This window comes from Hyperolius riggenbachi, chromosome 4 (genome assembly GCF_040937935.1).
Source record: "Hyperolius riggenbachi isolate aHypRig1 chromosome 4, aHypRig1.pri, whole genome shotgun sequence".
In the NCBI taxonomy this organism is placed as follows: Eukaryota; Metazoa; Chordata; class Amphibia; order Anura; family Hyperoliidae; genus Hyperolius; species Hyperolius riggenbachi.
In genome coordinates, this window is record NC_090649.1 from 255,466,327 (window position 1) to 255,488,630 (window position 22,304).

At 45.9% G+C, this 22,304-nt stretch overlaps 1 protein-coding gene across 3 annotated transcripts in view; it reads left to right on the forward strand.

Annotated features, from left to right (window-relative positions):
- Positions 1-22,304, forward strand: part of CASP8AP2 (caspase 8 associated protein 2) — an 85,499-nt gene that overhangs the window by 54,355 nt on the left and 8,840 nt on the right. The gene's annotated exons all lie outside the window — the stretch shown is intronic.

Genomic DNA, 22,304 nt, shown 5'->3' on the forward strand with positions numbered 1-22,304 from the left:
AATCATTAAAATCAACAATTTATATAGAGACAATAGTAGCACAGTATAAAAATAAAAGTAAGGGAAGAAATAAACGAATACTTAAGTTCATATGAAAATGACCTTTGTGAATTCTGAGCACAAGGAACAATCCTTTGTTTCAGTTCAGGGAAATAGCCGCCAGCCACATGGTCCTCTGACTAGTAGCAGGCTTTTGTAACGATGGAATACGGAGGACTGGGGGAGGATTCCCTGTCATGTTCTTTTGAATGACCCACATTTTTGAGTGGGGTCTCAGGATCAGCCCATGGGTTGGACAGGGTGCGGTTAACCTACTGGGTGGGTTTCTTGTGTCCAACAAATATGAAATGTTTTATATCTCATCTTGCGCTTCCTGCACCCACATAACAACCACAGATTAATATTCCTCAGAATATGACAGTTCATATGACATCATACGTGATGAGGGTCACATGCTCTGGCACAAAGCAGCTGAATACATCGGGTTCTGGGAATGTCAGTGGCACCAATTTAATATTAAAATATTCACCAGATCCGGACCAGCAGAATGATATAATTTCCATACCTCTCATTTAAACGGTATCCCTTAAACAAGCAAAAATCATATACTCCATGTAGTCCTAAGGCTGGCTACACGGCTCCGTTGTGGCTGCCGGAGACCAAATTCTCAATAGGCTCCCTGCTGTGGGCTTCCTGCATTCTTAACCACATAACGACCGCCCCCAGCCGATGGGCGGCGGCAAAGTCTGGGCCCAAACGACCGCAATACGCCCATCGGCGGGGGCGGCTGCGGGAGTGGCTATGCGGCGATCGCGTCATTCGTGACGCGATCAGCCGCCGGGGACTGGCTCCGCCCCCCGTTCGCCGTAACCCGCCGGCCGTTCGGAAGCGCCGGCGGGTTACTGGCATCCGGATCGCCGCTGCAACAGTGTATAATAGGCTTTGTAATGTATACAAAGCCTATTATACTGGCTGCCTCCTGCCCTGGTGGTCCCAGTGTCCGAGGGACCACCAGGGCAGGCTGCAGCCCCCCTGGTCTGCACCCAAGCACACTGATTTCCCCCCCCCCTGCCCCCTGATCGCCCACAGCACCCCTCAGACCCCCCCCTGCCCACCCCCCAGACCACTGTTTGCACCCAGTCACCCTCCTAATCACCCATCAATCACTCCCTGTCACTATCTGTCAACGCTATTTTTTTTTTAAGTCCCTAATCTGCCCCCTACTCCCTCCTGATCACCCCCCCACCCCTCAGATTCTCCCCAGACCCCCCCCAGACCCCCCCCCCCCCCCCCGTGTACTGTATGCATCTATCCCCCCTGATCACCTGTCAATCACCTGTCAATCACCTGTCAATCACCTGTCAATCACCCGTCAATCACCCCCTGTCACTGCCACCCATCAATCAGCCCCTGATCTGCCCCTTGCGGGCAATCTGATCACCCCCCCACACCAATAGATCGCCCGCAGATCCGACATCAGATCACCTCCCAAATCCATTGTTTACATCTATTCTCTCCTCTAAACACCCACTAATTACCCATCAATCACCCCCTATCACCACCTGTCACTGTTACCCATCAGATTAGACCCTAATCTGCCCCTTGCGGGCACCCAATCACCTGCCCACACGCTCAGATTGCCCTCAGACCCCCCCCTTATCAATTCGCCCGTGCAATATTTACATCTGTTCTCCCCTGTAATAACCCACTGATTACCTGTCAATCACCCATCAATCACCCCCTGTCACTGCCACCCATCAATCACCCCCTGTCACTGCCACCCATCAATCAGCCCCTAACCTGCCCCTTGCGGGCAATCTGATCACCCACCCACACCAATAGATCGCCCGCAGATCCGACATCAGATCACCTCCCAAATCCATTGTTTACATCTATTCTCTCCTCTAAACACCCACTAATTACCCATCAATCACCCCCTATCACCACCTGTCACTGTTACCCATCAGATTAGACCCTAATCTGCCCCTTGCGGGCACCCAATCACCTGCCCACACGCTCAGATTGCCCTCAGACCCCCCCCTTATCAATTCGCCCGTGCAATATTTACATCTGTTCTCCCCTGTAATAACCCACTGATTACCTGTCAATCACCCATCAATCACCCCCTGTCACTGCCACCCATCAATCACCCCCTGTCACTGCCACCCATCAATCAGCCCCTAACCTGCCCCTTGCGGGCAATCTGATCACCCACCCACACCAATAGATCGCCCGCAGATCCGACATCAGATCACCTCCCAAATCCATTGTTTACATCTATTCTCTCCTCTAAACACCCACTAATTACCCATCAATCACCCCCTATCACCACCTGTCACTGTTACCCATCAGATTAGACCCTAATCTGCCCCTTGCGGGCACCCAATCACCCGCCCACACCTCAGAACGCCCTCAGACCCCAGCCCTGATCACCTCGCCAGTGCATTGCTTGCATCTATTTCCCCCCTCTAATCACACCTTGAGACACCCATCAATCACCTCCTGTCACCCCCTAGCACACCTACCCATCAGATCAGGCCCTAATTTGCCCCGTGTGGGCTCCTGATCACTCGGCCAAACCCTCAGATCCCCCTCAGACCCCCTTCCGATCACCTCCCCAGTGCATTGATTGCATCTATTTTCCCCTCTAACCGCCCCCTGAGACACCCATCAATCACCTCCTGTCACCCCCCTAGCACTCCTATCCATCAGATCAGGCCCAATACATCCTGTCATCTAAGAGGCCACCCTGCTTATGACCGATTCCACAAAATTTGCCCCCTCATAGACCACCTGTCATCAAAATTTGCAGATGCTTATACCCCTGAACAGTCATTTTGAGAAATTTGGTTTCCAGACTACTCACAGTTTTGGGCCCGTAAAATGCCAGGGCAGTATAGGAACCCCACAAGTGACCCCATTTTAGAAAGAAGACACCCCAAGGTATTCTGTTAGGTGTATGATGAGTTCATAGAATATTTTATTTTTTGTCAAAAGTTAGCGGAAATTGGATTGTTATTGTTTTTTTCACAAAGTGTCATTTTTCACTAACTTGTGAGAAAAAATAAAATCTTCTATGAACTCACCATACCCCTAACGGAATACCTTGGGGTGTCTTCTTTCTAAAATGGGGTCACTTGTGGGGTTCCTATACTGCCCTGGCATTTTAGGGGCCCTAAACCGTGAGGAGTAGTCTAGAAAACAAATGCCTCAAAATGACCTGTGAATAGGACGTTGGGCCCCTTAGCGCACCTAGGCTGCAAAAAAGTGTCACACGTGGTATCGCCATACTCAGGAGAAGTAGTATAATGTGTTTTGTGGTGTATTTTTACACATACCCATGCTGGGTGGGAGAAATCTCTCTGTAAATGGACAATTGTGTGTAAAAAAAATCAAAAATGTGTCATTTACAGAGATATTTCTCCCACCCAGCATGGTTATATGTAAAAATACACCACAAAACACATTATACTACTTCTTCTGAGTACGGCGATACCACATGTGTGACACTTTTTTGCAGCCTAACTGTGCTAAGGGGCCCAAAGTCCAATGAGTACCTTTAGGATTTCACAGGTCATTTTGAGACATTTGGGTTCAAGACTACTCCTCACGGTTTAGGGCCCCTAAAATGCCAGGGCAGTATAGGAACCCCACAAGTGACCCCATTTTAGAAAGAAGACACCCCAAGGTATTCTTTTAGGTGTATGATGAGTTCATAGAAGATTTTATTTTTTGTCACAAGTTAGCGGAAATTGATATGTATTGTTTTTTTTTTCACAAAGTGTCATTTTCCGCTAACTTGTGACAAAAAAAAAATCTTCTATGAACTCACCATACTCCTAACAGAATACCTTGGGGTGTCTTCTTTCTAAAATGGGGTCACTTGTGGGGTTCCTATACTGCCCTGGCATTTTAGGGGCCCTAAACCGTGAGGAGTAGTCTAGAATCCAAATGCCTCAAAATGACCTGTGAATAGGACGTTAGGCCCCTTAGCGCACCTAGGTTGCAAAAAAGTGTCACACATGTGGTATCGCCGTACTCAGAAGAAGTAGTATAATGTGTTTTGGGGTGTATTTTTATACATACCCATGCTGGGTGGGAGAAATCTCTCTGTAAATGGACAATTGTGTGTAAAAAAAATCAAATAATTGTCATTTACAGAGATATTTCTCCCACCCAGCATGGGTATGTGTAAAAATACACCCCAAAACACATTATACTACTTCTCCTGAGTACGGCGGTACCACATGTGTGGCACTTTTTTGCACCCTAAGTGCGCTAAGGGGCCCAAAGTCCAATGAGTACCTTTAGGATTTCACAGGTCATTTTGCCACATTTGGTTTCAAGACTACTCCTCACGGTTTAGGGCCCCTAAAATGCCAGGGCAGTATAGGAACCCCACAAATGACTCCATTTTAGAAAGAAGACACCCCAAGGTATTCCGTTAGGAGAATGGCGAGTTCATAGAAGATTTTATTTTTTGTCACAAGTTAGCGGAAAATGACACTTTGTGAAAAAAAACAATTACAATCAATTTCCGCTAACTTGTGACAAAAAAAAAAAATCTTCTATGAACTCACCATACATCTAACGGAATACCTTGGGGTGTCTTCTTTCTAAAATGGGGTAATTTGTGGGGTTCCTATACTGTCCTGGCATTTTAGGGGCCCTAAACCGTGAGGAGTAGTCTTGAAACGAAATTTCTCAAAATGACCTGTGAAATCCTAAAGGTACTCATTGGACTTTGGGCCCCTTAGCGCAGTTAGGGTGCAAAAAAGTGCCACACATGTGGTATCGCCGTACTCAGGAGAAGTAGTATAATGTGTTTTGGGGTGTATTTTTCCACATACCCATGCTGAGTGGGAGAAATATCTCTATAAATAGACAATTGTGTGTAAAAAAAATAAAAAAATTGTCATTTACGGAGATATTTCTCCCACCCAGCATGTGTATGTGTAAAAATACACCCCAAAACACATTATACTACTTTTCCTGAGTACGGCAATACCACATGTGTGGCACTTTTTTGCGGCCTAACTGCGCTAAGGGGCCCAAAGTCCAATGAGCATCTTTAGGCTTTACAGGGGTGCTTACAATTAGGCACCCCCCAAATGCCAGGACAGTAAACACACCCCACAAATGACCCCATTCTGGAAAGTAGACACTTCAAGGTATTCAGAGAGGAGCATAGTGAGTCCGTGGCAGATTTCATTTTTTTTTGTCGCAAGTTAGAAGAAATGGAAACTTTTTTTTTTTTTTTTTTTTGTCACAAACTGTCATTTTCCGCTAACTTGTGACAAAAAATAAAATCTTCTATGAACTCACCATGCCTCTCACTGAATACTTTGGGATGTCTTCTTTCCAAAATGGGGTCATTTGGGGGGTATTTGTACTATCCTGGAATTTTAGCCCCTCATGAAACATGACAGGTGCGCAGAAAAGTCAGAGATGCTTGAAAATGGGAAAATTCACTTTTGGCACCATAGTTTGTAAACGCTATAACTTTTACCCAATCCAATAAATATACACTGAATGTTTTTTTTTTTATCAAAGACATGTAGCAGAATAACTTTCGCGCTCAAATGTATAGGAAATTTTACTTTATTTGAAAAATGTCAGCACAGAAAGTTAAAAAAGTCATTTTTTTGACAAAATTCATGTCTTTTTTGATGAATATAATAAAAAGTAAAACTCGCAGCAGCAATCAAATAGCATCAAAAGAAAGCTGTATTAGTGACAAGAAAAGGAGGTAAAATTCATTTAGGTGGTAGGTTGTATGACCGAGCAATAAACCGTGAAAGCTGCAGTGGTCTGAATGGAGAAAAAGGCTCTGGTCCTTAAGGGGCGAAAAGACTGTGGTCCCGAAGTGGTTAAAGTAGTTTAGGCCAAATGGTACTGAAACACACTTAGCTGAGAGAGATGTTTCTTTGAACCAGGTAATTGAATGTAAACACTGGCTTCCCTGGAGAACAAATTAATTCCCATAAAAAGAAACTATGAAAGGGCAGATTCCCAAAAGAAGACCCCCAAGGCTGAAGTCTGCGAGGCCCTAAACATCCAATTTTCATCTGGCACGTAAACGACAATCGGTGCAGAAAACCGATTGCGTTCTTTTCTCACGGCTCTTCCGTGACAATGCCTGTAGCTATAGTTAACACTCCCGACTCCGGTGCAGTGTCCAATTGTGCAGCCTTCATGCGCATGCTCAGTGGCAATTTTCCGGGTGGTGTAGATTGCTATTTCTCCTCTAGGCCGCCATGGACTCTGGGGTAAGTACAGGATAGGATTCTACTGCGTATGCAGGGCAGTGCAAATTTTAGGGAAGCACAATCAGTCACAGCACCGGCAGCTGTAGTCCTTTGTATCTTCTTTGCAGCTTTGAATTCCGCCTGATACTTCCAAGCTTCATTGTGGGCACATGACAGCTCATGAGAGCTCGGAAACTTACGAAGCTACAGGGCAGTTGCAAGGACTGCCGCTCAGAGCCGGGAAAGGTAACTGTAGCTGTGGACACTTACTTTGCATAGTGGGGCTACTCTTCCAATGCATGCTCTGCATAGGGGGCTACGGGAGACATTCGGGGAGGTTCAGGACTTTTCTGTTAAGCAGCTTAAGCGCATGTACAGTATATATGAGATTCATAAAACAATAGCATTTTCAATTTAATATTGGTTTATGTTTAACTCGCGGTGTCACCCAATTCAATTCACTTTATTGTCATTGTGTAACACAACGAAATTACTTTTCATGACAACCCCACGGTGCATATAGGGAACATAGTGATAGTAACAAGGAAGAGAAGAAATTATACAAGTATGCCAGGTATTACAGATGTTTAAACAATTTGTACACAGTGTACACAGAGAGGATTCAGAGTTTATCAAGTTTATGGCGGATGGGAAAAAGCTGTCTTTCAGTCTGTTTGTGTGTGTGCGGGTTGATCTAAAACGTTTACCTGATGGAAGGAGCTCAAACAAGGCATTTCCAGGGTGAGTGTTGTCTTTGATAATGTTTTTGGCCCTTCTCAAGCTGCGAGTATTATACAAAAGTTCCGTGATGGTAGTTCAGTGCCAATAATGGCTTCTGCTGTTTTAACAACTCGCTGCAGGGCTTCTCTAGTAGCCTTCGTGCAGCTGTTGTACCAGGCCGTCATGCAATTGGTCAGAACGCTTTCTATAGTGCATCTGTAGATATTAACCAGCAGCTTCTGTGGGAGGTTAGCGCTCCTTAGTTTTCTCAGAAAGTAGAGGCGTTGTTGTGCTTTGCCAGTTAGAGCTAAAGCATTGTCAGCCCAGGACAGGTTCTCTGCGATGGTGACTCCCAAAAATTTGAAGCTGGAAACTCTCTCCACAGCCTCTGCATTGATCATTAGCGGTAGGTGAATAGTCTTTTTGGTGGTCCTAAAGTCCAGAATAATTTCTTTGGTCTTCTTTGTATTTAATAACAGATTGTTAATGTCGCACCATGCAGTCAGGTTCCTAACTTCTTCTCTGTATGCAGCTTCCTCATTGTCTGATATAAGCCCAATGACAGTCGTATCATCTGCAAACTTAACAATTACGTTTGAGGTATGGATAGGCTGGCAGTCATGGGTGAAAAGTGCATAGAGGAGAGGGCTTAATACACAGCCCTGTGGCACGCCAGTGCTCAGGGTAAGGGTGGAGGATGTCTGTTTTCCTAGTCTGACAGTTTGAGGGCGATTAGTAAGGAAGTCCAATAACCAAGTACATATGGAGGGAGCAAGACCTAGTGCATGGAGTTTGTTGGTCAGCTGGATAGGTACAATGGTGTTAAATGCTGAGCTGTAGTCAACAAAGAGCATCCTAACATAAGAGTTGGGCTTTTCCAGGTGTGAGAGGGCAGCATGGAGAGCTACACAGATGGCATCCTCAGTCGATCTATTTGTTCGGTAAGCAAACTGGTGTTGATCTAGATTTGCTGGGATGGAGGTCTTGATGTGTGTGGCTACCAGTCGTTCAAAGCACTTGGCGATGACAGGGGTTAGAGCAACTGGTCGATAATCATTAAGACAGGTTATCCTAGGATTTTTTGGGACTGGCACAATGGTTGTAGATTTAAGGCATGATGGGACTACACCCAAGAACAGAGAGAGGTTGAATATTTGTGTAAAAACTTTCGCTAGTTGACCAGCACAGGCCTGGAGCACACGTCCTTGCACACCATCAGGACCTGCAGCTTTCCTGGTGTTGATATTTGTGAGTGCTTGCTTCACTGTATGTGAAGGATTAATGGCTGTGAGTCTGTAGTGGGCCCAAAGTTGACTGGAGGCCGATTGTTGTCTTTTTCAAATCTAGCAAAGAAGTTGTTAAGTTCCTCTGCTAGGCTGGGGATGTTATTGTCCAGTGTATATTGAGTGCTATTCTTCTTTTTGTAATCTGTGAATAGTTGAATGCTTTGCCACATCCTCCTTGGGTTTGAGTCATTTTCAAAGTTTTCCTCAATCCTTTGTTTGTATTTAAGTTTTGCATTTCGTATGCCTTTTTTCAGACTTGCTCTGGCTGAAGAATATGCTTCTTTGTCCTGTATTTTAAAAGCTTTGTTTCTATTCTTTAGAAGTCCCTTAAGTTATTTTGTTATCCATGGTTTATGATTTGGGTAAACCGTAATTCTTTTGTTGACAGTGATGGTGTCCACACAGAAATTAACATATGACAATACAGAGGAAGTACTCGTCTCCAGGTCTGTTTCATGAAAGAAAATATCCCAACTGATATCATATTTCCACAATCCCTGTACTAGAGTGTGCAGAGGGTTAACGACTTTGCTGTTTTGTTGGCCACACCCTCTTTAGCGCCTCTCTTAAAACTTAACCACTTGAGGACCAGAGGTTTATACCCCTTAGTGATCTGGCCATTTTTTACAATTTAGCGCTTCACAACTTTTTTTATTGCTCGGTCATACAATTTAGCACCCAAATTAATTTTACCTCATTTTCTTCTCACAAATAGAGCTACCTTTTGGTGGTATGTGATTGCTGCCGCCCTACACTACGTTTTATGACTATGGTAGGGATTATATTGTGAGCCCCTCTGAAGGAAAGTTAGTGACAAGACAATATACTCTGTGTGCAGCGCTGCATTAGATGAGATATATATATATGCACTGCCAAAGAGGACAGCAGGATATGTGCTCCTTATCCTCAGGTTTCAGGACACATTAAATGTTTGCATGTTTGTGTTATAGGGCCAGAGTTAGGACACATACGAACACAGGAACCTCTGAGCGGTGTATACACTATGCAAGAGAATGTATTCTTTTGTAACAAAGAGCTTGATGCATCAAGTAGCATTAAATCTACCACGCACACACAGCGCGGGTTACTATTAGCGCGCAGTCCTGTCAGAGTAACGTACACTGCTAACTGCTGCCCGATGCTCTCGTAGCGTGACCACGGTACTCCATTAGCGCAGTGGCTACTACTATAATTACCGCAGTAGCAGCCATGCTACTGGAGTACCACGGTTGTGCTACGAGCAAATCACACGGTGGTTAGGAGCATTCATGCATCTTATTTCCTGCTTGGGACTCTGCAGGGAATGAGGAGAGGGATCCGGTCTCCTATTTATAGCACACTGGCCCTTTGGCCGTAGTTTACCCAGCTCCGTCCTAGTGCCTGCACTAATGCCATATTCATGGATTGTGAGGAGAAAGACCTGAACCTAACAAAAACAAATAAATTACATCAGTAACCCAATGTGTGTTTAAAGGACAACTGTAGTGAGAGTTGTGCCATATTTCCTTTTAAACAATACCAGTTGCCTGGCTATTTTGTTGATCCTCCGCCTCGAATACATTTAGCCACAGACCCTGAACAATCATGCAGCAGATCAGGTGTGAAGGTGGCCACTAACGGTCCAATTTCTAGCTAAAAATAGTTTGAGTGATCAGAAATTCTGATCAGAAGGAAAATCGTTCATTACACCATCAATGAACCAATCTTTGCTTCCTATCTATCACAACCAACAAGAAAATCCAAATTTTGGTTTGACAAAAATCCAATCAGACGACTATTTTTATAATAATTTGTAATTGCTTGTGCCCATCAACTGAGATTATTTACGCGTACGAGAGATAACGGCGCTGGAGACTTGGGCGCAGGATTCAGCCGGTATATGGCTGATTGTGCTGCCGCACAAGTCCCGGCCGTATTAAATACTATTCCCCCTCCAGGCCGCCATGGATAGTGGGGAATGAAATAATTTATTATGTTTTAAAAGTAACTTCAGCGCCGTCTTCTGACAGCGTTGAAGTTGCTCCCTGTGCCTGCCATAGCCGTAATTCCTACTACGGCCTATGGTGGCGCCGGCTGCGCCCGAATCTCCTGCGCTGGTTTCAGTGTGTTCGCCGATCAGAATTTCTGATCACTTGAACAATTTTTTGCCAGAAATTGGACTGTTAGTGGCCACCTTTACTGACATTGTCAGATCTGACAAGATTAGTTGCATGCTTGTTTTTTGTGTATTATTCAGTCACTACTGCAGCCAGGCAACTTGTATTGATTAAAGAAAATACATATGGCAGCCTCCACATACCTCTCGCTACAGTAGTCCTCTAAATAAAGAGTCTGTGATAATTACAGAATCACAGTGCAAGTGTTGTAATAAAGCCATGGGCATGTGTAATAATGATACTTTGTTATTGTGGTGATTTGTTTGTCAGACCCATGTGCTCCTTTCTTATCCCTTTGAGTCAGTTGTTTTGGATTTTATTGAGAACAGATAGCCATATTAGTTTAACACCCCCCAGCAGAGTAAGCAACAGTGGAGCATGGTGAAGTAGGTCACTCACCTGTCTTGCCACCTAGCTTCCTCCTTACCAGTCATTATGCCTGGGCTCCTTTGTGTTCCTGCCAATGCTGCCTTACCACTACAATGTACAAGTTGACAGCACCCTCCAACTTGCCACGGTTCGTGTTAGCAACGGCATGGCTGCTAGGCATGGTCAATAACATGCAATCCTTTCCAAATTCGATGCAAATGTTTTACTAAATAATAATATAAGTTTGTGTGATAAATTTATTCTAGATGCCTGGAGTTTCTTTCTACATATTTCAGAAGTTTTGTCTTTAGGAAACTTAAAGGGCACCTCTGGTGTTAATAAAAACCCAAGATGTACACTAAATGCTGAAAACATATGCCTTAGCACAAGACTTATTGGAGCCTTATCTGAGCCGGGTTTCGGCCTGTCACTTGGCCCCTTGCAGTAAAAGGCCCTGGTCTTTTCTTTATCTTCAGCACTGTAAACAGAGAGAAGGCTAAAGGCCCATTTCCACTTGAGCTGCATGTGTCTGCACTTCCGGGTTTGCGGGGGCACAGACTATTATTATTATTATTATTCAGTATTTATATAGCGCCGACATATTACGCAGCGCTGTACAGTGTATATATATATTGTCTTGTCACTAACTGTCCCTCAAAGGAGCTCACAATCTAATCCCTACCATTGCCATATGTCTATATTATGTAGAGTAAGTACTGTAGTCTAGGGCCAATTTTAGGGGAGCCAATTAACTTATCCGTATGTTTTTGGAATGTGGGAGGAAACCGGAGTGCCGGAGGAAACCCACGCAGACACGGAGAGCACATACAAACTCTTTGCCGATAGTGCCCTGGCTGGGATTCGAACCAGGGACCCAGCGCTGCAAGGCGAGAGAGCTAACCACTACGCCATCGTGCTGCCCACGCATTATGCACGGCTATGGGTTTCGCAGCCTCCCGCACCATTTCGGATGGCAATGCCGGCCAAATCGCCAGTGCAAGTGATTCATTCCCTATGGCAGAGTTTCCATGCGCAATTTGCCTGCGGGGAAACTCTGCGGATTCGGTGCGGAAACCGCACAGGTGGAATCTGGCCCTGAGGCTTTTTTCTGCAAGGAGGCGGAGTTACATGCCAGATCACGGCTCTGATCATGAGCCTTATTCGGAGCGCAATGCGCCAGGCCATTATAACTTTTCAGCATTAGCGCACCTCCTAGTTTGTTTGTTTTTTACACTAGAAGTGTGCTTTAAGAAGTCCAGTTAAGTTCATGTCCACTACAGTTCCCCAACCCAACTTCATCTATCGATTTCTATCTGATTGCAATATCTGTCTGTCTATGGTACGATCCCAACTTGTTTGATCTGTGAGTTAAATTTCTGTTCAGCCCCATACAGAGTCTCCTTTAAATTCCAGCCTACAAGGCTGAGACTCCCATTCAAACACTTCACCATCTTACCTGCATTCAGTCTGTTAATTAAGATGCTGGCAGCCTGTTTGCATATAGCTAGCATAGGAGGTCAATATTGACCCACTGGTCAGTTTTGAGCATCTGAACTCAGTGCATCTGTAACTCTAAGTGTAAAGAAAATACAATGACCAAAATTAGACCAGAATTGAACCAGAAGGGAACAGAAGGAACTGACAGAAAACTCTGCTTCTCTGGTTAGTTGCAAAAATGTTCAATCTGGTGTTTACTACCTGCCTGCTCTCACCAGCCATCCTCAAATCTCTCCACACACTGCATCCCCCTGCTGTCAGCAATATGCTGTACATTAATTTCACCATCCCTCCTATCCACTCCACAGCTCGCCTCTCATGAGATTTTCTTATACTTACAACCTCACCTTTCATGTCACACTACGTCTAAATATAAGTCTACACCGCAACTTCTGCTCCGCTATATCTGCCTACTCCTCCTCCTTGTTGCTGGGGACATTTCACCTAACCCTGGACCCCCACTCCCCCCTGCTAATCACACTGTTTGCAATAAATCAAATTTCCCTCCCTCTTACTGTAACCTTATTAATATTCCACTCCTTCCCCCTACACCCCCTCCGATCTCGGCTGCCATCTGGAATGCCCGCTCAGTCTGCAACAAACTGCCCTTTATCCATGATCTTTTCATTTCCAATGCTTTCACATTCTTTGGGATCACTGAAACCTGGCTGACCCCTTCTGACACAGTCTCACCTGCCGCCCTCTCCTATGGAGGTTTCCGCTTTAGCCACACTCCTAGAGGTGGGAATAAGCATGGTGGTGGTGTGGGCATTCTCCTCTCAGATAAATGCTCCTTCAAGCCTCTCACTCCTATTCCCTCTCTCTCCCTGCCATCCTTTGAAGTCCATGCAGTCCGACTATACTCTCCCTTGAACCTCCAAATTGCAGTTATTTACCGCCCTCCAGGCCCTGCTTCTGTTTTCTTGGATCATTTCTCTGCCTGGCTTCTCCAGTTCCTATCCTCTGACATCCCTACCATCATCATGGGTCATTTTAACATTCCTATTGACACCAATAACACTGTCTCCAAAAAACTTCTATCACTCACTTCCTCCTATGGCTTGTCTCAGTGGTCCTCTACCTCAACCCACACTGATGGCCATACGCTTGACCTTGTATTCACTCGTCTCTGCTCTGTCACTGACTTTACTAATGATCCACTACCACTCTCTGACCATAACCTACTTAGCTTCTCTCTCTCCTCCTCTTTTCCTACCACCCTGGCACAAGCACGCTCACATACTCGAAGAAACTATCGCAATCTAGACATTCAAACTGTCTCTGATGCCCTGGCACCTCTCCTCACACAATCCTTCACTGACCCAGCCTCGGCTGCTATACACTACAACAGCTCCATTACAAAAGTCATGGATGACTTCACCCCCCACGTCAATGCCCACCCTCACCGTGTCTGTCGCCAACCCTGGATGACCAAAACCACTAAACCGTTAAAAAGATGCTCTAGAGCAGCTGAACGGCGCTGGAGGAAAAGTAACACAAGTGAGGACTTCATCTTATATAAAATTGCATTGAACAACTTCAGAAACGCACTCTCTGTGGCAAAAAAGTCCTATTTTTCTTCCCTAATATCCGCTTATTTACACAATCCAAAACGCTTGTTCAGCACCTTCAGCTCCGTTCTCCATCCCCCTCCTCCTCCTCCTCCTCCTTCATCTTGCTTATCAGCTGAAGAATGTGCAACATGCTTCACTGATAAAATTGACAAAATCAGAAATGAATTCTCCATGCAGCCCTCAAATCCCACCTCCACACCTCTCATTGACTGTTCTCTAACTGCCTTCTCTCCACTCTCTGAACACTCTCTTTCCTCTATAATTGCCAAAGCTAATCTAACCACCTGTTCTTTGGATCCTATTCCCTCCCATTTCATTCCGCAGCTATCCTCATCTCTCTTGCCTCTCTATTTAACCTGTCCCTCTCTACTGGCATCTTTCCGTCCCCACTCAAAAAAGCTGTTGTGACACCACTACTTAAAAAAACCTTCTCTAGATCCTACCACACTTGCCAACTACCGCCCAGTGTCACTTCTCCCATTTGCATCCAAACTACTTGAACGCCATATACATGCAGAATTAAGTCATTATTTATCTGCTAACTCCCTACTTGATCAGTTCCAGTCTGGCTTTCGCTCTAACCACTCCACGGAAACAGCCCTTACCAAAGTGGCCAATGACCTTTTTTTTTTTTTTTTTAAACAAAAGGTTTATTGAGCAAAGGTAAAACCTTATAAACACATATACAACACAATACTTGTTATCAAAGAGTACAATTGTATAAAAGCAAGTATAAAGAAAGAAGATAAGATGAAGGGGAGATCAAGTAGATTACAATATTAAGCGTACAAAATCCTTCTTCCTTCAGACAACACACTTATTGCTCAAATTGTTGGGCTGCAAGGGTTTGGGAGCACGACAGTCAGATCAGAAGCACTACTATGGGGGAATAAAACGTGCCGACCAAGGAGACCAGATTTCCTCGAATTGGTCCTCCTGCCCCGACAATGAGGAGGTAATTTTCTCCATCCAATAGGTTTCGGACATCTTATGAATAAAATGCTCGTAGGGTATAAGGGGAGACTTCCATTCCTTAGCTATACTAGACTTGGCCGCATTGCATAAGTGTACCAATAGCTTGTTTTTAGGTTTAGTAAGGGAAGAGGTGCTCTTACAGAATAATGCCAGCCATGGGTTAGGAGGTATCTCTGTATCTAGGAGGGAAGAGGCCAAATGAAAACATTTATTCCAAAAATCTTGGACTACTGGGCAGGACCACCAGCAGTGCTTCTGATCTGCAGGGCTACCACATCCTCTAAAGCATATGTCTGCTAGGAGTAAGCTCCTCTTAAAGAGGAGGGCAGGGGTTCTATACCAATCATACAATATTTTGTAGCTTCTTTCTTTAATATCACAGCATATGGAGGATTTCGCCAGGTTTGTGCAGATGCTATCCCATTGCTCTGTTGTCAGCACACTTCCCAGTCTGTCCTGCCATTTTATCATAGCAGGGGACAGGTCATCTTGTTTTTCGTACCAGATTGCAGAGTAAAATAAGGAGATAAGACCAGTGGTATGTATATAGTTTTGAAACCTCCTTTCTAGGGGATTTGGGTCAAAGTCCACTCCAGTTCTCAGACAGCTTTGTACAAAATGTCTCATTTGTATATATCTAAAGATGTCTGTGGATGCAAGATTATACCTATCCATAAGAGTGGGCCATAAGACAACCTCGCCTCTTTCTATTAGATCATTAAGTGTGATGGGAGGAGTAGTATGCCATCTCCTCCATGGGGGACTGTCGCATCCTGGAGGGAAGTCTCTGTTTAGGAGTAATGGTTCTTTCAGAGAACGTTTTTGGCGTAGGCCGAGGATGCGGGAGTGGGTCTTCCACTCAGACAAGGACTCTGATATTACCGCTAAGTGTTGGGAGTTAGGTAAGTGGGGGAATCTAGTCCATGGTAGTGAGCTTAAGGGGAAGGGGGAGACTAATGCAGCTTCGAGGTCAACCCATCTCGTGATTCCCCTATTAGTAGACCATTGCGCCATTTGAGCCAGGCGGGCCGCATAAAAGTATTGGAGAAGTTTCGGGGCTCCTAGTCCTCCTTGCATTTTGTTTCTAGCTAGAAATTTGTAACAAATCCTTGGTGGTTTACCCCCCCGGATGAAATTAGTGAAGTGAGATTGCAGTTTTTTCAAATCATTTCTGGGGACTGCCACTGGGAGGGCTCGGAACAAATATAATATTTTGGGTAGCGCTGTCATTTTAATGGCGTTGATTCTGCCTGTCAGTGAAATGTTATAAGTGCTCCATTCTCTTAGTAATGCATGAAGCTTGGTGAGTAGCGGGGTATAATTAGCTGGGTATAATTGCGCATACGTGGGGGTAAGAAGTATACCCAGATACTTTAGGCCTTTGGTCTGAAATTTAAGTTTGTAAGTAGAAGCCAGGGCTTCTTGCTGGGTTGCAGTTAGCCCAAAAGCCATGGCCTCCGATTTTGATTTGTTGACCTTGAAGCCTGAGACTACGCAGAACTGGTCAATTAGTCTAAACAGGTTAGGAAGGGATACGTGTGGGTTAGAGAGAGAAAATATTGTATCGTCGGCGAAAAGGGCTACACGGAATTCCTCCCGGCCTTCTGTTATACCTGAGATATTCTGGGAGCCTCTTACAAGCAAGGCCAATGGCTTGATGCATAGTGCAAATAGGAGAGGAGAGAGAGGGCACCCCTGTCTGGTCCCATTCAAGATTGAGAAAGGCTCAGATGTGAGTCCCATGTTACACACACTAGCAGTAGGGCCCGTATACAGGCCTCGGATCCCATTAAGAAAGTCTCCCCTGATTCCAAACTGTTGCAGCACCAGTCGTAAGTATTGCCAATCTACACGGTCGAAGGCCTTCTCCGCGTCCAAAGAGAGGAGCAGAGAAGGCCTCCGGTCGTGCCCCATCACCTCCACCAGGTCCACCATCCTTCTAATGTTGTCTGTTGTTTGCCTGCCCTGGACAAAGCCCATCTGATCGGGGTGTATTACCATGGGGAGAAGAGCGTTCAATCTATCTGCCAGGATCTTTGAAAAAATTTTTATGTCTGCGTTTATTAGCGAGATAGGGCGATAGTTGGAGACCTCAGCTGTGTCTCTTCCTGGTTTGGGGATAACCACTATAGTGGCTTGCAGCAGTTCAGGAAGAAAGTCTTCTGAGCCTGTTAAAATCTTGTTAAATAGGGTTACCAGGATTGGAATTAGCTGTTCTTTAAAGGTTTTGTAGTATAGGGCAGTGTACCCATCAGGACCCGGGGCTTTACCGTTTTTTGACAGTTTTATGGCGTCTGCTACCTCTTTGGGGGTAATAGGAGAATTTAGTTTGTCTCTGTCTATATCAGTAAATGACGGAATAGGAATATCTTTTAAAAACTTAAGGATGTCCGGGGCTTTTACTTTATTCTTATCTGTGGTTGTACCGTTATATAAAGTGGCATAATATTCAGAGAATAATTGGACAATATGAGTAGGGTCATATGTCATGTGGCCCTGGGGGTCTCTGACAGGGTACAGCCTGTTCTGGGCTAGTTTTTGAGAAAGCTTTCGTGCTAAAAGCGTATCAGGCTTATTTGCTTTAGTGTAGTATTTTTGCCCTGTGAGTCTAAGGGAGCGCTCGGCTCTCTTAAAGAGGAGTGCCTGGAGTTCTTGTCTTAATGGCAAGAGTTTATTGTATGTATCTTGTTCCCCCGAGGTTGCGTGGGCTAGTTCCAGGTCCCTGATCTGTCTTTGTAGATCTAAAATTCTTGCTTGGGTGACACGTTTCTTTCTTGCAGAGATTTTGATGAATATGCCTCTTATTAAAGCCTTAAGAGCTGCCCATCTGATGTTACAGGAAGTGTCTGAGGCCGGGTTTAGCGCCAGGTATTGTGAGATGGAGTCACGTACATTTGTTTGGACCTCAGGGTCAGTCAGCAGGGATTCGTTCAGTCTCCATTTAAACTGGGAGCGTGTGCCCGTCACTAATATCTCAGCCTGTACCATTGCATGGTCTGACCAGGAGATCTCGGAAATTTCAACCGATTTCATCCTGTCAGTAACCGTAGCATCCATAAATATATAATCGATGCGGGAGTAACTTATGTGGGTGAGAATAAAAGGAGTGCCCTCTCTCTCCTGGGTGAGCCGCCCGCCAGGCGTCCCATGCATTAACCTTGCCAAGAAAGGATAAAAGAGCTTTGTTTGGTGGTCTGCGGGAGGTAGAGTTAGGCACAGGGGTATCCAAATTCGCATTAAAATCCCCCGCTATCAGTAACTTGCCAGTCCTATGGAGAGCTATCTTTGTAGATAGCTGGGTAAGGAATGTCTGTAGTCCCTCCGAGGGGGCATATACTGATACTACGGTATATATACACTTATGTAAGCTTATTATAAGTATTATAAAGCGGCCCGAGGGATCCCTCACAACCTTTTGGACTTCCACAGTGGGGTTTTTTCTAATCATGATAGCCACTCCACATCTCTTGCCAGGGGCAGACGCATAATACACATGGGGATAGTGTTTGTGCCAAAATTTTGGTTCAGAGCCCCTCTTAACCACCCTGGTGTTCTGATTAAATCGCCAGGGTGGCTGCGGGAGGGTTTTTTTTAAATAAAAAAAAAACTATTTCATGCAGCCAACTGAAAGTTGGCTGCATGAAAGCCCACTAGAGGGCGCTCCGGAGGCGATCTTCCGATCGCCTCCGGCGCCCAGAATAAACAAGGAAGGCCGCAATGAGCGGCCTTCCTTGTTTTGCTTATATCGTCGCCATAGCGACGAGCGGAGTGACGTCATCGACGTCCTGACGTCAGCCGCCTCCGATCCAGCCCTTAGCGCCGGCCGGAACTTTTTGTTCCGGCTACGCTGGGCTCAGGCGGCTGGGGGGACCCTCTTTCGCCGCTGCTCGCGGCGGATCGCCGCAGAGCGGCGGCGATCAGGCAGCACACGCGGCTGGCAAAGTGCCGGCTGCGTGTGCTGCTTTTTATTTGATGTAAATCGGCCCAGCAGGGCCTGAGCGGCAGCCTCCGGCGGTGTTGGACGAGCTGAGCTCGTCCAGACCGCTCAGGTGGTTAAAGTGCGTCTCTTGAAGCAGCAGGATGTCTGCATTCAGGGATTTATAAAAGTTACTCGCCATCCTCCTCTTATTGGGGGAGTTCAGTCCCTTCACATTATGTGTGATAATCTTTAGGGATATATAGGGATTATCTTTATGTCGATGATAATTTGTCACAGGACTCGAGGGTCTGGCAGAGGCCATACTTGTTTAGATGGGTATATCAGGCGTATGATCCGACAAGAGAAGTGGGTCCGTGTAGTGGCTTGTTGCTTATCAGGTACCATTTGAGCCCATAAGACAGTGTGTTGTCTGGGATATCTAGCATAATTACGTGACTTTTGCATATCTGAGATAACAAGGTGCATTGAGCTAAAACAACATTTTATACTAAAGAGAACAATATAAACTAAAACAAAAACGTTAATAGAACATTTTGTGCCTTGGCCGATGGCTAAGGCAAGGGTGTTTTCAACAAACACCCTGATTATTATAGTCAGTAGCTGCGGTACACGTAGCGCAGCTCCCATGTGGGGGTCGGTGTGCCTGTGACTGAGTTCGCAGCCCACGGCAAAGCAGGACATGCCTAGGCCCTTTGGTCATCATCATGCTCGTCCAAGCAAACAGAGACTGAGTCCCATCGCTTTGCTGCTACTGAGGACTTTTGTCCAATTAGAGAAAAGTGAACATGGGTAGTTTAATCCCTATTGTTGAGGTCTTATAGTTCTGGTGTGGAGGTGGCACACCTTGCCCAAACTGCGGGTGCTGTGGTCTGTAGATGCTGAGCCCCAGCATCAATAATTCAACAGCAAAGTAGAAAAGTCCAGGTCAGCACACCTCTTCAAATTACAAATTTTTCAATTTATTGCTTCATAAGCACGTGAAATTGACAATTGTTTCGGGGCCACGGCGGGTCCCCTTCATCAGACAGTGCAAACAGTGCACTGTCTGATGAAGGGGACCCGCCGTGGCCCCGAAACAATTGTCAATTTCACGTGCTTATGAAGCAAAAAATTGAAAAATTTGTAATTTGAAGAGGTGTGCTGACCTGGACTTTTCTACTTTGCTATTGTTGAGGTCTAATACTTCCAGGGAAGGAGGTTAGTGCTATCGATATTAGTAACATAAAACTGTAGTGTAGTTACGAAAACAATTGTAGGTAAGTCAAGATGTTCCTTCTTCCATAGCATCTTCAGCGTTAACGTTCTGTTTTCTGATCGTTCGATTTCCTAGGGCCGACTGTGGACCAAGAGGCGCGTGGGGGGGTTAGCCTCTCTTGAGTATTTTGTGACGGTGGTAAGATCGACTCTGCAAGGCCCAGCTTACGCATAGTATCCTTTATCATGTGCGGGCCAAAGACTGTTATTTGCTTACTATTGTGCGTAATTATCATCTTAAATGGAAACCCCCATCTATACTTTATCTTGTGACGTATCAATACTGCGGTTAATGGTTTCAGTTCCTTGCTCCTCGCTAAGGTTATAGGAGACAGGTCAGGAAAAAATGAAAGGGTGTCGTCCCCATGGAGAAAATCCGGGTCAGAACGTGCTGCAGAAAGAACAGCTTCTCTGGTGGAGTAATAGTGGAATCGTATGATCACATCTCGAGGCGGTTCTCCGTCTTTGGGTTTGGACCTAAGGGCCCTATGTGCTCTGTCCATACGGAGATCCGTTGTCGGTAGGTTAGAGAGCAGAGAGGTGAAAAGTGCTTCGAGATAGGGATCAAGTTCCAGAATGGTTTCAGGTATGCCCCTGATGCGGATATTGCTCCTCCTATCCCTGTTTTCCTGATCCTCACGGGCATCTTTCAGGGATTGTATGTCTGAGCGTATGTCAGCAAAGTCCTGGTCTGCTTGTGTGCAGTAGGCCTTAACCTCCTCCAGCTCCCCCTCTAAATCGTGAATACGTTCCCCTAGGCATGAGATTTCTGAACGTATTTCCTTAACCGCTGCTGTGTTGGAAGCCTTCACAAGTTTTTCTATGTTTTGGTACAGTACCTTTAAGTCCGCTTTCGTAGCTGTGTTAGCGGCAGCAGCGGCGGTGTCTAGTGCGTGTGTCTCAGCTTCGGAGGCCTGAGCGCCATCTTGGTTCCCTGCCTGCTTCAGTTTGCGGGTAAACATCTCGGGGATCCCGGGGTCGCTTTCCGCTTGTTGCCGCTTGGGACCCATCTCCGGAGTGTAATACGGCTTTCTAGGGGTAGGCAGTGCTGGATCGCGGGGGTTAGCAAGGAGGAGGAAGGGTGATTAGGGCCGAAGATGCCGGAGCTACTCCGCCATGCGTCTGCTCAGCTTCGAGTCCAAGCTCCGCCCCCCGTTTACTGAGAGTTCTATGGACAGAGAACACCTGGCAGGACTAAAGAGGTCATCACCACCTGGGGCTTCTTCCAGTCTCTAGAAGTCCATCAGTGCCCACACTGCAGTGTTGTTATTCTCCGGCCAATGACCTTCTTACAGCCAAATCCAAAGGTCAATTTTCCATACTCATCCTTCTTGACCTGTCATCAGCATTTGATACTGTCGACCACACCTTACTCCTACAAATACTTTCAAATGTCGGAATAAAGGGCCTTGTTCTCACATGGTTATCTTCCTACCTCTCTGGAAGGTCCTTCACAGTCTCCTACTCAGATCAGATCTCTTCTCCTCATGCTTTGTCTGTCTGGGTTCCCCAAGGCTCTGTCCTTGGTCCCCTCCTCTTTTCCATCTACATGCATGGTCTTGGTGATTTATTCAACTCATTAGGGTTTCAATACCACCTCTATGCAGACGATACCCAACTGTACCTCTCTGCCCCAGACCTTAACTCCCTCCTTAAACGTGTTCCTGACTGCTTGTCTGCTATATCCTCCTTCATGTCCTCTCGCTTCCTAAAACTTAATATGAGTAAAACAGAACTAATAATTTTTCCACCGTCTCTGTCCACCTCCCTGCCTGAAGTTACAATAAATGTTAATAACACTCCCATAACTTCAGTTCCCAAAGCTCGGTGCTTGGGGGTGATATTCGACTCATCTCTCTCTTTTATTCCACATGTTCACTCCATAACCAGCTCCTGCCATCTTCCACTCAAAAACATATCTCACATCCGTCCCTTTCTCACTTAACCTGCTGGGCGGTCTGGACGAGCTCAGCTCGTCCAGTACCGCCGGAGGCTGCCGCTCAGGCCCTGCTGGGCCGATTTGGGTGAAATAAAAAGCAGCACACGCAGCCGGCACTTTGCCAGCCGCGTGTGCTGCCTGATCGCCGCCGCTCTGCGGCGATTCGCCGCGAGCAGCGGCGAAAGAGGGCCCCCCTAGCCGCCTGAGCCCTGCGCAGCCGGAACAAAAAGTTCCGGCCAGCGCTAAGGGCTGGATCGGAGGCGGCTGACGTCACGACGTCGGCTGACGTCGATGACGTCACTCCGCTCGTCGCTATGGCGACGATATAAGCAAAACAAGGAAGGCC